This window comes from Schistocerca piceifrons, chromosome 7 (genome assembly GCF_021461385.2).
Source record: "Schistocerca piceifrons isolate TAMUIC-IGC-003096 chromosome 7, iqSchPice1.1, whole genome shotgun sequence".
In the NCBI taxonomy this organism is placed as follows: domain Eukaryota; kingdom Metazoa; phylum Arthropoda; class Insecta; order Orthoptera; family Acrididae; genus Schistocerca; species Schistocerca piceifrons.
Genome location: NC_060144.1, coordinates 555238262 through 555254639, shown reverse-complemented (window position 1 = coordinate 555254639; position 16378 = coordinate 555238262).

Here is a 16378-nt window from a genome sequence, read left to right as displayed (position 1 = left end):
TAGGATTCGTTGTGAACAGGAAACTAGGACAGAGAGTTAGCTGCTGTGGGCAGTTACGCGATACGGTTGTTCTTTTCAGATTCGCCAGCATACCAACAGCAACAAATAAAGAAGTACATGAAGATATGAACGGGTAATTCACTACGTAAAGGGAGATGAAATTCTAATAATCGTGAGTGATTGGAACGCCGTTGTAGGGGGAAGAATAGAAGAAAGACTTACGTGGTGTTATGGGCTTGGCAGAAGGAACGGGAGAGGAGAAAGACTAATTGAGTTTTGCAGTACATTTCACACTGTAATAGCGAATACTCTGTTCAAGAATCACGAGAGAACTTGCCTTGTCAGACTTGTACTGTGCAGCGTTCTCATATTATCCTTCAATCTGTACATATTTTATGAACATGACTACGTTATCCGCCACAAAGGATCAGTCTTGTGTAAGCCAGGCTAAGGAACAGCTGATCGTTTTTGGAACCGCCGGATATATTGCTCTCACGATAATACCCCTTATACTACTGCAAGTAATGAGCTTTTTGACCCAACTACTACTCACACAACTGGACAATTTTCTATATGACGGTCAACTTGCGAAACTACCGTCCCTACAACCTGGCTTGCTCACGGTGACGTTTTCAACTACGTACAAGTATTGTTTTGGTACTTACGAATGTATGTCGTTGCATGACTACAGCTGACGATGCTTTCCAATGCTTATTCACCGCCTTTTCATATTTTGAACGATCTGAAGACGGCTGCAGATAGCAATCGAAAACAGTTATCGAACTTTAATTGTGATAGGAAAATTTCGTAAGGATACTTGGAGGTATGAAACGGTATATTACAGGACAGTTTACTTACGATTTTCTTGTAACGTTCGGATATTTACTGAATAATGTCGTTCTCCTCTTATAACAAAAAAATTGATAATAAACTCTAGACGTCATAAGTATACCAAACAAAGCGGAGTTTTGCTCCCTACATTCTCATCCAAATCAGTGAATATGGAACCTGGGTCACCTGTATAGAATGTAATACCTACATTATTTAACGCACCAAATAAGCCACCACGGACTGTAGCTTAAGAGAAAGCTCGACAGGTATGATAATAAATCGTCAAAAGCAATAACACTGTTTCCCAAGAATGAAGAAACCAATTCCATACTTGATAAATCTCAGCCACGAACGGCAAGAATCTTCAACACATTCGCTTTTGAAGCAAAAGTAATAACATTTACAAAAATATTCGTGTATTAGGAAGTCGACCGAAGTGTAAAAATGGACGAATCATTAGACTCCATGAAAAATTTTAAGTATCAAGGAGAGTGCGTATGATAATAACAAACATCAATAGAAATAGATGCTTCTCTTGCATGAAATACGTGTTTAATTTCTCTCGCTTAAAGTGGGGTAAGCTCCAAGTATACTCATATTCGAAAGTATTTCTTCGTGAGTAAGCTATAGCTTATGTCAATAAAGCAGTGTTATTGGCTGTTTATACATGTATTTCATGATAATTCATGTCTCTTGGTACACAAAAATATGTTCTTTTCGTTAATTAAGTAGAAAATAATTACAACCAAACATTATGCTTACGACGCATGTGACTGCTTTCTCACCGACTGAGCGCTAGCGCTGCTACAACCGTCAAACGATAACGATTTTCGCACCAGAGTGTGTGGTGACGGTACGTATGTATTAGACTGTGCTATGTCTTTCTTAATAGCAAAGACCTTGCAGTACAAGAGAAGTCTTTCACAGCAGCGACGATTAACAAATGCTTAGAGCACCTAAGGTATGTGTTTAGAGCCTATGTTTACTGGACATTTTTTCGTGTTTTGGTCGCTACTGCCACCTCTCAAAATACGGAATATTTTTTTTTTTAAATTCGCAATGTTTTATATAGGAGAATGGCGGTGACGCAACATTGTGAAATATTAACGATTTTAGTTCGGTAACCTCAAGCGCTGTCCCTTGCCGCCAGAATGTGTCGCACGTTACGCCAGTCACTAAGCTCTTAACGATCAGCGTAGCCTCGACAATGACCGTGCAGAGCAAAACCGGAGTTGCGCAATGAAGCGCGGGGCGCGGAGCTAAACGCGGTGACGTAGCCCACACACGTACGGCGCTAAACAAGGTCGGAAGACCGTATTAAAGGAGCGACCGGGCGGGAGCTCCGACACAGAACGATCAGATCACGCGAGGTCCATGGATTCATGAGGTTGTCTCCATACCCGTACACGTCCATCCGCTCGATACAATTTGAAGCGAGACTCGTCTGACCAGACAACATGTTTCCAGACATCAATAGTCCAATGTCAGTGTTGACGGACACAGGCGAGGCGTAAAGCTTTGTGTCATGCAGTCATCAAGCGTACACGAGTGGGCCTTCGGCTTTGAAAGCCCACATCGATGATGTTTCATTGAATGGTTCGGACGCTAACACTTATTGATGGCCCAGCATTGAAATCTGCAGCAATTTGCGAAACGGTTGCACTTCTGTCACGTCGAACGATTCTTTTCAGTCCTCGTCGGTCCCGTTCTTGCAGGATCTTTTTCCGGCCGTAGCGCCGTCGGACATTTGATGTGTTACCGAATTCCTGATGTTCACGTTACACTCGTGAAATGGTCATACGGGAAAATGCCCACTTCGTCGTTTACGCAGATTGTAAGGGTGTCTGGAACAGGATCGCTCGGAACGTGGCGATGCCTCGGCCTCGAAGTCTGGACCACGACTTCACCATTCTCGCTTCCTGGGTTTGAGAAAAGCAGGTCTGCCTCTCGGTCGGTCCTCGTCGTCTTGCGATGCTACAGGAAATCTACCCAGAAATGACTTTACACGACTGACATGAACGACAATCGAACGAAAGGGCAGTTGAAGCTTAAGAGTGACTGGCGAAAACACCTCCAAGATTGAATAATGTCCTTTCCAAAACTTCTTAAACTTTTTGATTTGACTCTTCTTTAACACCACGTTGCTCAGATACACAAGATCTCCAACTCGATACAGTGGCACTGCAGCTTGGCTGTCATGTTGTTTTGCTTGCTGAAGAAAGGATTGATGATTTCGCTGTTTCACTCCCTTCCATGCTTCCTTTAGCTTGCGTGCTAGATACCTTGCGTATTCATTACTGATTCCGGCAGTCGATGGTGCAAAGTCCAAGGGTGAATGCATTCTTCTTCCGTAGACGATCTCATATGGACTTAGGCCAATTGAGCTGTGCGTTTTGGCATTGTAACAACTTATAAAATATGTTAAACAGACATCCCAATTGTCATGTTTGCGCCGACCGTGGTGGCCACGTGGTTCTAGGCGCTGCAGTTCATAACCTACGACTACTGCCTAACAGTGAAAGGGTAGGGAAGATAGGGTGTGAGCTTGAACTGTGTCACAAATCTCAGTTACCCCAAATCTCAGTTACCACATGCAATGACTTGTTCACGTTCGAAGTCACAGCTTCCCTGACCATCTGCAGGATGAATACTGACCGTTATATGAGTAGAGGGGCATGAAAGGGAAGCAGTGGTTGGGAAGGGAGTGAGAAAGGGTTGTAGCCTTTCCTCAATATTAGTCAATCTGTATACTGAGCAAGAAACAAAAAATAGCTGATGATGGTCGAAACAGAGAGGATATAAAATGTTCACTGCCAATGGCAAGGAAACCGTTTCTGAAGAAGATAATTTGTTAACATCGAGTATAGATTTAAGTGTCAGGAAGTCGTTTCTCAAAGTATTTGTATGGAGTGTAGCCATGTATGGAAGTGAAACATGGACGATAAATAGCTTAGACAAGAAGAGAATAGAAGCTTTCGAAATGTGGTGCTACAGAAGAATGATTAAGATTAGATGGATAGATCACATAACTAATGAGGAGGTATTGAATAGAATTGGGGAGAAGAGGAGTTTGTGGCACAACTTGACTAGAAGAAGGGATCAATTGGTAGGACATGTTCCGAGGCATCAATGGATCACCAATTTAGTACTGGAGGGCAGCGTGGAAGTCAAAAATCGTAGAGGGAGACCAAGAGATGAATACACCAAGCAGATTCAGAAGGATGTAGGCTGCAGTAGGTACTGGGAGATGAAGAAGGTTGCACAGGATAGAGTAGCATGGAGAGCTGCATCAATCCAGTCTCTGGACTGAAGACCACAACAACATATGACTAACAGCTGTGCAGCTCTAATTTAGGCGTTTTATCCTTTGTGTCGGTCCAGAGAAGCAGCTGCACAGGTGCCTCCGCAGTGTTTGTTGCGGTGCGTTGCGTAATTAACGAGTGTGGCTCTATTACATTAACAGTGGCGCGTTACGCGACTCTTGTTTGGCGAGTACAGCCTTAGTACCGCAGCAGCAGCAGCTCTATAGGCACGGCGTTTCGTATACTGTAGTAAATGGTTAATGAATAAATTATTGGTGGAGTCCCAGAGAATAATCTTGGTACTTGCACAACAGGTGATAACAGGGTAGTGGGGGCGGGGGAGTGAACCGAGGGTCTGTGTTTCTCGATGAACTGCACGTTGTTCCGAAGTGAAAGCTATAATACGTGCACGAAATTTGTATGGCGATACGTTTCAAGCTATAGATTTTAGGGTAGATGGCGTAATAGAAACCTCAAGTGTGCAAAAAAGATCTTGATACGATTTTAAAACGATACAACATTTAGCAACTTCCTTCAAGCATTTAGATATGCAAACCTGCGTTTTACTAAATGTCGTATTCTGTGACTGCAACTTGAGTGAGCTTCAACTGGAATGAGCCAACTCATCTAGATACCCGTGAGTAGCAGTTTGGTGAGATATGAAGTTGAGTGACCAATCGTGGGTAAAACAGATGGCAGACCACCAACAAGCTTATTATATTACCATGGACAATGTAAGAGGATGTGTTTAGTGTAGTCACTCACAGATATTTGCAGATTATGTAAATGCACTGTATTTAAGATATCTTATCGAACAACTCAGAAAATTAGAAGGAAAGCGATGGCGTTGTCAACACTGCATGCTGTATGGAATCGACATTTAATAGAAACACTGCCTAAATTTAGGTTTGCCGGCCGGTGTGGCCGTGCGGTTCTAGGCGCTTCAGTCTGGAACCGCGCGACTGCTACGGTCGCAGGTTCGAATCCTGCCTCGGGCATGGATGTGTGTGATGTCCTTAGGTTAGTTAGGTTTAAGTAGTTCTAAGTTCTAGGGGACTGATGACCTCAGATGTTAACTCCCATAGTGCTCAGAGCCATTTGAGCCATTTGTCATGTTTGCCGCTCACATAATGGCTAATGATTTTAATACTTGTTCTGTGGACTCGCTCGACTCTTCCAGGGTGTGCTGATGTAGTCCTTAACTGAGTTACTTGCATGAGCTTGCAAGTCTTTTTAAGTAATTCACTCATAAAAGTCGTTCCTTGATCATTAATCATACTTAATGGTGATCCAGACTTGAGAATCCATTCTTTTACAAAAACTTTCGCTATAGTCTCAGCCCCCCCCTCCCCCCCCCCCCTTAACCGTTGGTGGGGAGGCTTGCGTGCCTCAGCGATACAGATAGCCATACCGTAGGTGCAACCACAGCGGAGGGGTATCTATTGAGAGGCCAGACAAACGCGTGGTTCCTGAAGAGGGGCAGCAGCCTTTTCAGTAGTTCCAGGGGCAACAGTCTGCATGATTGACTGATCTGGCCCTGTAACACTAACCAAAACGGCCTTGCTGTTTTGGTACTGTGAACGGCTGAAAGCAAGGGGAAACTACAGCTGTAATTTTTCCCGAGGGCATGCAGCTTTACTGTATGGTTAAATGATGATGGCGTCCTCTTGGGTAAAATATTCCGGAGGTAAAATAGTCCCCCATTCGGATCTCCGAGCGGGGACTACTCAAGAGGACATCTTTATCAGGAGAAAGAAAACTGGCGTTCTATGTATCAGAGCGTGGAATGTCAGATCCCTTAATCGGGCAGGTAGGTTAGAAAATTTAAAAAGGGAAATGGATAGGTTAAAGTTAGATATAGTGAGAATTAGTGAAGTTCGGTGGCAGGAGGAGCAAGACTTTTCGTCAGGTGAATACAGGGTTATAAATACAAAATCAAATAGGGGTAATGCAGGAGTAGGTTTAATAATGAATAAAAAAATTGGAGTGCGGGTAAGCTACTACAAACGGCATAGTGAACGCATTATTGTGGCCAAGATAGACATGAAGCCCACGCCTACTACAGTAGTACAAATTTATATGCCAACTAGCTCTGCAGATGATGAAGAAATTGACGAAATGTATGATGAGATAAAAGAAATTATTCAGGTGGTGAAGGGAGACAAAAATTTAATAGTCATGGGTGGCTGGATTTCGACAGCAGGAAAAGGAAGAGAAGGAAACGTTGTAGGTGAATATGGATTGGGGCTAAGAAATGAAAGAGGAAGCCACCTGGTAGAGTTTTGCACAGAGCATAACTTAATCATCGCCAACACTTGACTGAAGAATCATGAAACAAGGTTGTATACATGAAAGAATCCTGGAGATACTAGAAGTTATCAGATAGATTATATAATGGCAAGAGACATTTCCAGGGGCAGATGTGGACTCTGACCACATAATTTGGTTATGAACTGTAGATTAAAACTGAAGAAACTGCAAAAAGGTGGGAATTTAAGGAGCTGGAACCTGGATAAACTGACTAAACCAGAGGTACCGAGTTTCAGGGGGAGCATGAGGGAACAATTGTCACAAATGGGGGACAGAAATACAGTAAAAGAAGAATGGGTAGCTCTGAGGGATGAAGTAGTGAAGGCAGCAGAGGATCAGGTAGGTAAAAACACGGGGGCTAGTAGAAATCCTTGGGTAACAGAAGAAATATTGAATTTAATTGATGAAAGGAGAAAATACAAAAATGCAGCAAGTGAAGCAGGCAAAAAGCAATACAAACGTCTCAAAAATGAGATCGACAGGAAGTGCAAAATGGCTAAGCAGGGATGGCTAGAGGACAAATGTAAGGATGTAGAGGCTTATCACACCAGGGGTAAGATAGATATTGCCTACAGGAAAATTAAAGAGACCTTTGGAGAAAAGAGAACCATCTGGTGAGCAAGATGTATGAAACAGGCGAAATACCCTCAGACTTCAAGAAGAATATAATAATTCCAATCCCAAAGAAAGCAGGTGTTGACAGATGTGAAAATTACCGAACAATCAGTTTAATAAGCCACTGCTGCAAAATACTAACGCGAATTCTTTACAGACGAATGGAAAAAGTAGTAGAAGCCAACCTTGGAGAAGATCAGTTTGGATTCCGTAGAAATATTGGAACACATGAGGCAATACTGACCTTACGACTTATCTTAGAAGAAAGATTAAGGAAAGGGAAACCTACGTTTCTAGCATTTGTAGATTTAGAGAAAGCTTTTGACAATGTTGACTGGAATACTCTCTTTCAAATTCTGAAGGTGGCAGGGGTAAAATACAGGGAGCGAAAGGGTATTTACAATTTGTACAGAAACCAGAGGGCAGTTATAAAAGTCGAGGGACATGAAAGGGAAGCAGCAGTTGGGAAGGGAGTGAGACAGGGTTGTAGCCTCTCCCCGATGTTATTCAATCTGTATATTGAGCAAGCAGTAAAGGAAACAATAGAAAAATTCGAAGTAGGTATTAAAATCCATGGAGAAGAAATAAAAACTTTGAGGTTCGCCGATGGCATTGTAATTCTGTCAGAGACAGCAAAGGACTTGGAAGAGCAGTTGAATGGAATGGACAGTGTCTTGACAGGAGGATATAAGATGAACATCAACAAAAGCAAAACGGGGATAATGGAATGTAGTCGAATTGAGTCGGGTGATGCTGAGGAAAGTAGATTAGGAAATGAGACACTTGAAGTAGTAAAGGAGTTTCGCTATTTGGGGAGCAAAATAACTGATGATGGTCGAAGTAGAGAGGATATAAAATGTAGACTGGCAATGGCAAGGAAAAGGTTTCTGAAGAAGAGAAATTTGTTAACATCGAGTATAGATTTGAGTGTCAGGAAGTCGTTTCTGAAAGTATTTGTATGGAGTGTAGCCACGTATAGAAGTGAAACGTGGACGATAAATAGTTTGGACAAGAAGAGAATAGAAGCTTTCGAAATGTGGTGCTACAGAAGAATGCTGAAGACTAGATGGGTAGATCACATAACTAATGAGGAAGTATTGAATAGGATTGGGGAGAAGAGAAATTTGTGGCACAACCAATTTAGTAGTGGAGGGCAGCATGGAGGGTAAAAATCGTAGAGGGAGACCAAGAGGTGGATACACTAAGCAGATTCAGAAGGATATAGGCTGCAGTGGGTACTGGGAGATGAAGCAGCTTGCACAGGATAGAGTAGCATCGAGAGCTGCATCAAGCCAGTCTCAGGACTGAAGACCACAACAACAACATAGTCTCAGCGCTCTGATCAGCAATTGGTATCATGAGAAAGTATATACGAAATGGTCTAACATTGTCAATATGTATTTGTTGCCATCTTTATTCTTAGGCAACCGCCCTACGACATCTAGTCCTACTCGTTCAAATGGTTCACTTGTGTCTGTCAGTTCTTGCAATGGTGCTCTACTTTTCCCTACATTGTTCCGTCTGTTACAGGAATCACATTGTGAAACATACTCGAAAAGGTCAGCTTAGCGGCTCAACCACCAAAACATTTGAGCTGTTTTAATGTTTGTTGCTTTTTTACCACAATGTCCTGATAATGAAGAATCGTGTTGTTCTCTCATGATTTGTTCTTTCATGCTTTCTGGAATAACTAGGAGGTTTCCTTTACTAGTGATTTTGTACAATAATCCATCTATTTAGACAAAACGATCATTTTTCCATAGTTTGCATTGTGGATCTTCTTCTTGAGCTGCCTTTAACTCTTCTTCTCGACGTATTGTAACACAAACATTGACTTCTCGACTCAGCATCAGCATTCACATGTTGTTTACCAAGTCAGTGAATAACTTTAAATTGGTACTCACTCAGTCCTAATGCCTATCTTGTTAATCTGGAACTTGGATCCTCTAAGCTCAATTCCCATTTATGTGCGGCGTGATCTGTAATAACTGTAAATTCTCTTCCAGTTAAGAAACATTTGTTATGTGTTATACCAAAAACCAAAGCACAAAGCTCCTTCTCAGTAGTAGTATAATTACATTCTGCTTTTTTTAATTGTCTGGACCAAATGAGATTGGATGTTCATGACCATCAACTTCTTGAGACAAGATTGTACCTATGGCAAAATTGGATTCATCTGTTGAAAGAATAAAAGGTTTACTGAAGTCCGGATAGGCTAACACTGGGGCTGTGGTTAGAACAGTTTTAAGTTTTTCCATTGCCTTTTTGCACTCTGTTGACCAATTAAATGTGGCTTCTTTCTTCAGTAGCTGTGTCAATGGACGAGCTATATTCGCATAACCGGCTATAAATCGTCTGTAGAAATTTTACAATCCCAAGAATGATTGTAGTTCTTTCAAATTCTGTGGTTCAGGAAAATTCTTTACATCTTCAATTAATTTTGGTTCAGGTCGAACACCTTCACTGGTCATAACAGACCAAAATAGTTAACTTTGCTTTGTGCAAAATGATATTTATCTATTGATAAAGGCAGGTTTGCGCTTCTTATACGCTCAAAAGCAGCTTGTAGTCTCTCAGTATGCTGCTTCGTGTTTTCACCAAAAATTATTACATCATCAAGGTAGACAAGTCCTTGTGTTGGGGGGAGCCCTCGTAAAACTGAATCCATCAGGCGTTGAAATGTAGCTGGAGCATTACGAAGTCCAAACGGCATACGATGATACTTGTATACTACTGTTGCTGTTACAAATGAAGCGCTTTATTGATCATCTGGATGCACTGTTAACTGGTGATAACCACTTGTTAAATCACATACCGAAAAAATTCGACATTTGCCCAAGTAATGCAAGGTTTCCACTAAATTTGGTGAGTGGTAAATGTCGGGTGTGTTCACAGCTTTCGAAGATCGGTACTCAACACAAAAACGGAACTGTGGTTCTCCAGAAATTGATTTCTTCTTTACAACAGGTGAACACCACGATGGGTCTGAAGGATCTCTTGGTTTTATAATGCCGGCTTCTAATTATTCTTTAACCATGTCTTCTACCAACTCTCTTTGACTGAATGGTATTCGGTAAGGTTTCTGTGTGATTGGGGCTGCATTCCCTGTATGAATACGATGCTGAACTAAATGAGTGATAGGTAAATTTGCACGTTCTCGGAATAAATCTGCATACTCCAGCTAAACAGGCGCTAAAATCTTATGTTCATCAGCTGTCAAATGTTCTATCTTCTTCCAAATCTTGCGCTTCAGTTCATTATTGACTTGGTCTCCTCGTTGCAATTTTGCGATACTGTTACAAAAATCCGTGTTTATAACTGCAGCATTTGTTACCTAATCTGGAATCTGTATTACGTCACTGTAACTTACGCTCGACACTTCAGGAACTTTCATTCCTCGTGGCAAAACAACATCCCCATTGCTCATATTCGTTATTGTAACCGGGACTTCTGCGACATTCTGTCTCACCATTGTAGCGACACCTACATCCAGATGATCAATAAAGCACTTCATTTGTAACAGCAACAGGAGTATACAAGTATCATCATATGCCGTTTGGACTTCGTAATGCTCCAGCTACATTTCAACGCCTGATGGCTTCAGTTTTACGAGGGCTCCCCCCAACACAAGCACTTGTCTACCTTGATGATGTAATAATTTTTTATTATATCCAGTAACTCACATTTCTCGGATCGCTTAGTTAATAACAAACTTCCTTCCTTGCAAACTTAATTTCAATTAGATTGTCTTTCCTGCTCCCTTGGGAATTTGCTGAGGCTTATCAATTTGAACATCGACTCGGGTGCATCGTTTGGGCGGTCCATTCCCACGACGTCAGTAATGCTGCTCCTTTGAGTACGATCTGAAGAACGATTACCTATGTTGTAGTTGCTACGGCCTAGTCTGATCTTTCTTTCTGCGAAAAATATCTCTGCCTCGTTAGCAGACAAGAAATCAAATCCAAGTACACCGCCGTAACGCGTTTCGTTATTTGAAACTACTTGCACCCTTGCTGTGTATTTATCTTTATTTTCACCTTCGTCTTGGCCTTGGCCAAGAATTAATTCTACGTCAACTTCTCCATAGTTGCGTAGCTTCCCTCCGTTTAATCCTCGCACTTTTAATAGCGGCGGTTTCAGTTTATCCCGTTTATCTATGCCACACCACATTAATGAGAATGAGATTTTCACTCTGCAGCGGAGTGTGCGCTGATATGAAACTTCCTGGCAGTTTAAAACTGTGTGCCGGGCCGAGACTCGAACTCGGGACCTTTGCCTTTCGCGGGCAAGTGCACGGCACACAGTTTTAAACTTCCAGGAAGTTTCACATTAATGAGGTCTGTGCTCCTGTGACAATAAGTAGTTTGGTGTTTCTCCCACGATACACAGGATCTATCACGAAGTCATTTTCGGTCTGATTTTGGCTGGAACTAACAGGAATCACTGTCTCTGGCAAGGGGCGGAGGGAGTGGTGGCCCGTACGTCCCCGTACTCGCTTAAAGATCTGGCAGAATGTCTGATGTTCGCATTACCATTCTTCTTGTTGCAACAGTCTCTCAAAACATGACCCTGCACCCACAGTGATAGATTCGATTCTCTTTACAATCCTTACGCTGGTGACCCAGCTTATTGAATCTGTAGCAGTGTACTGTCGTGTTGAAAACTCTGCGTTCTTGTTTTTGCATCTCATTCGGTCGTCTTAGTGCTTCAAGGAAACCAACAGCTGATTCTACTGCTTCCTGAAACGTTTTACATCGCGCCAATCGAACAGCTTTGCTTACTTCCTCTCCGCACAACCCATGAACGAATGTGTCCAAGGGTCTCTGGTCGGCTTCGAACAACTGAATGCGATTTTCATTTTCATCTTCTAATAACTCCGTACGTTTGAGCGTTGATGTTTCGAATTCTGTGAAGCTGCTCTCTGTAAAATCGGATCGTGTTTTTACGTTTAAATCTCTGAACAACAATCGTTCTAAGCTCATTGTAATCTTCTGTTTTCATGCAAGTAGGCTCCGCGCTAATGAAATCTTGTGCTGCTCTCTGAATTCTTAATTTGTCAAACACTAGCTTATCGGAATCTCTCCATGATCCTAGCAGGGCGGCACCTTCAAGTTTACGAGAAAACACTTTCACGTCATCTTTGGTTTTCCCGCTAAACACTGGTACTGATGGCAATAATGAAAAATTATTTATTGTAGTTGTAGTGCATGAACTATCATTTGACAAATCTTTCGGAATGTTACGCTCGCTTCTTTCTGCTTTTAACTGCCGAATCTCTTCTTGCAGTTCATTAATAACAGTTTGTAGGTCGACAACGTTACTCTGACTGGATTGTAACATTTTGGCTAATTTAACGCCAATGAGTCACTCAATGTAAAATAAAAATCCATCACTGCGTTTCATATTCTAGCCAAACTGGAGTAGACGAACCTGAATTCCAGTGTTGGATGTCCCCGCGCAGTCGGAAGATGTTCACGCTGCTGCTGTTCGAAGTTCACGTTGTACTGCACCTCTTCAGGACTGAAGATTTTCCGTCATTATCCCCATGCTAACACGACTTCCATAAGGGGGTAGTTCGTGTTACTGCCCAGGATGATAATTAGGCAAAATATTTGTCAGTATTTGTTAGAGGTGGGTCCTTGAGGTGCAGCAATACGAGAAACCGAGAAGTAAGTTTAAACAGTTTTATTAACAAAGGCGGATTGTAAAACACGCACGCTACGCGTACCCACCATCACTGTGTCTGACATCCTAATCACGGTCGTGTCGAAAGGCTCCATTGTGAGCTAACAAGGGAATCTCCCCATCGCACCCCACTCAGATTTAGTTATAAGTTGGCACAGTGGATAGGCCTTGAAAAACTGAATCCAGATCAATCGAGAAAACAGGAAGAAGTTGTGTGGAACTATGAAAAAATAAGCAAAATATACAAACTGAGTAGTCAATGCGCACCATAGCCAACATCAAGGACAATGTGCGCTCTAGAGCGCCGTGGTCCCGTGGTTAGCGTGAGCGGCTGCGAAACGCGAGGTCCTTGGTTCAAGTCGTCCATCGACTGACAAGTTTAATTTTTTTATTTTCAGACAATTATTATCTGTCAGTCCATCCGATGCGAGGTAACTGCGCCGTAGTATGGGGACGCCACACCTAAACAAACATCGAAACACACGACGTCAGTCGACTACAGCGCACGGAAGAGAGAGTATTCCTGCTAACGAGGCTCCCTGGCTGGCAGTTGACTGTTCACTACTTTGGACGAGAGTGCATTAAATACGTGAGATGTATTCCGTGGGCAATATGAATCCAGCAAATATAGCTCGCGACTTCAATAACAATCGCACGGTTTTGCGGTGCGGTCGCAAAACACAGGCACTAAACTTATTACAGTGAACAGAGACGTCAGTGAACGAACGGACAGATCATAACTTTACGAAAATAAGGAAAGTAAAATTTTCACTCGAGGGAAGACTTGAACCAACGACCTCTAGTTCCACAGCGGCTCACGCTAATCACGGGACCACGGCGCTCCTACACTGACAGTGTCTTTCGTGTTGCCTATCTTCCACGTGGACTACTCAGTTTGTATATTTTGCTTACTTTTTTCATAGTTCGACACAACTTCTTCCTGTTTTCTCGATTGATCTGTGTTCAGTTTTTCAAGGCCTATCCACTGTGCCAACTTATAACTAATTCTGAGGGGGGTGCGATGGGGAGGTTCCCTTGTAAGAAAAGAGACATATTCGCGCCCGAGGCCACGCTAGTTAATACTGCCCGCTGCGGACGGCGGCCAGTCGCTTACTCTGCGTCGCAGTGCGGCTGGACGCTCATCTACTGACCAAGCAAATTGTCAGCATTCCAGACAGGTCGGCTGGCGAGCACGTGTTACGTACCGTATGGCTGCGCGCAACCCGTAGATCCTTACAATATTATGTATTTAGTATTTTCTACTACGTCCACCATTTCACTCAGCCATCAAAGTATACACTTGAGTTTGTAGTTTTCATAAAAGCAGCCCGTTCTGAAAGCTGTACTTGTAGAACCATACAAGAATAAGACGACGTATAGGAGTGTTTGATTAAAGTGTGACTTGTGTGTGGTTATCTATCAAGACTGACGTGGTACTTGTGTATAGTGTTATACCATAATCTTCCAACGAGAACTGTGTTTCAACAAAGCAGTTGCTTCTACCATAAAGCTATTAACAAATACGTTCATTCTGCAGATTCAGTAAGGTGTCTGTTAATGTAACTGTGTCGATTTTCCTTTTACTTCAAATGCTAAAATAGACACACATATTACAAATTGTTTCATTACAACCAGCATTAAATAGAAAAAAAATGTCTGTTCTACACAATTAAGGAACAGACAGGGTACTCAAGGGTAGAAGAGAAAATGTAATCATTTGCATTGGCTTAAATAAACGATAAAATCAAGCTATTAGAATCATAAAACAGTTGGTCCTATGTGTCTTAGCCAATGTGTGTGAAAGATAATGTTGGAAACTCACATGTTGGTCACGATTTCAGTAATCCTACTTGCGACCAAGATAGTATACGAAAATAAAATCTCAGTAATTTTTTCCTGTGTTCACATAAGGTCGCAAACATTTTTGCGGCTACTTAAAAAGATGTTATAAATTCCTTGAAAGCAGTCAGCAATGAATTATTACAGCTCTGTTACCATGATTTTAACAACAGAACACAAAAGCAGGACAATGCTGATGTCATTCAAATAGAATTACGATGGGTACACGTGCATAAAACGACGCAAAACGCTAGTTTTATGAAATTGTTGTGAAAATTTTAGTACAGGAAGCAGTTAACTGTTGATGGTGCACTATAAATGATAACTTCAATTAACGTTTCGAATCCACACGAATCACAATAATTGACATAAATCGAAGATTAGTACACTATTATTGGAGATAAAATTCAATTGTTGAAATCCTTTCATGCATATTTTATGTCTTTGAAAAGTCTTTGTACTCATTACAATAATTTTTAAACTTAATTAAGTTACTGATAGTGATAAAAACAACATTTAACTGTATGTTTCGTGTCAACGTAAGCCACAGCCCTCCACTGACTCATTTGTCCTAATAGTGCTATTCCGACATATCCTGTCGGGTTGAACCTCTGGTAGTGGTGTTCGAAAATCGTTCGTGGAAACGTTAGCGTCAATGAAATTTTGGACCAGGCATGGAGGTGTGCTCAGATAATGTAATGGGTAAACCACCCGCTAACGATAAGTAGGAATTTGCGTTCGAGTCTGTGGCTTTAGCTACACCTGGATTCGATAAAAATGAATGTCATTGAAATTCGCCAACAGCCATTCAATATGACATGGCACAAATCCGCTTTGTGGATTTTATCAACGTAATGTGATAATGAATTTAATGGCTGAAGTCGGTTTCAGGTCTCTGGTCCCGAAGATCACTTGTGCTATCACGTTTCTGTAACCATATGCAATGTAAATATTGATAAATCAAAACATGTCTTTACAGCTCAGTATTTATTTCATAAACAACTGCTGCCAACATCCATTTAGTTGGTATCCACAGAACTAGGAAGTATTACAGGTTTGCATGATGTACCACAGCTTGGTTTCTCTCTATAATTCATTTAACAAGAGGGAAGTGAGGTCATAAAAACTAAATATAAAAATATATTTAACAATAGAATTAAGTTGCTTGAAGGCCAGCTCTATTTTCGTTTATACTAGTATTAATGTAAAATAGTTTTTCTGTTGTATATTAAAATTGTGTGAATCTAAAGGCTTAGCCTAAACGATTCATTGGGTTTCAAATTACTGTTTATTTGTAACTATACAACACACAGAGACGGGTGATACATGGAAAGATAGATACATCCACCATGTTTTTGGTACATTCTACAAATATTCAATATGTGCATCATTGGTCACCTGACAAATATCCCAATGTTCCACGCATACTTTCACTAGCATGTCTCCGCCAACGTCGGTCGCAGCATCAAAACTTTATTCTTAACATAATCCAAGAGGAAGAAATCACATCGCGTGAAATCCGGCTGAACTGGAGCGGGGTGAGGGGGAGGGAGGGGGCATAGCAACAGAGGAACATCACACAGACCAGCGCGCTCTGTCAAGCGATGTGGAAGATCTCTGTTGACAAAGGCATGGACAATTGTGCTCCAGTGAGGTGAAGCTCCGTCCTGTTGACGAATGGAAGTCGAGAAGTCAGCAGTCAGTTGTGGCAACAACCACAACAGCAGCATATCCAGGTGCACGGAACTTGTCGCCATCTGCTCTATGAAGGAAAAGGGGCCACACATCTTTGTCTA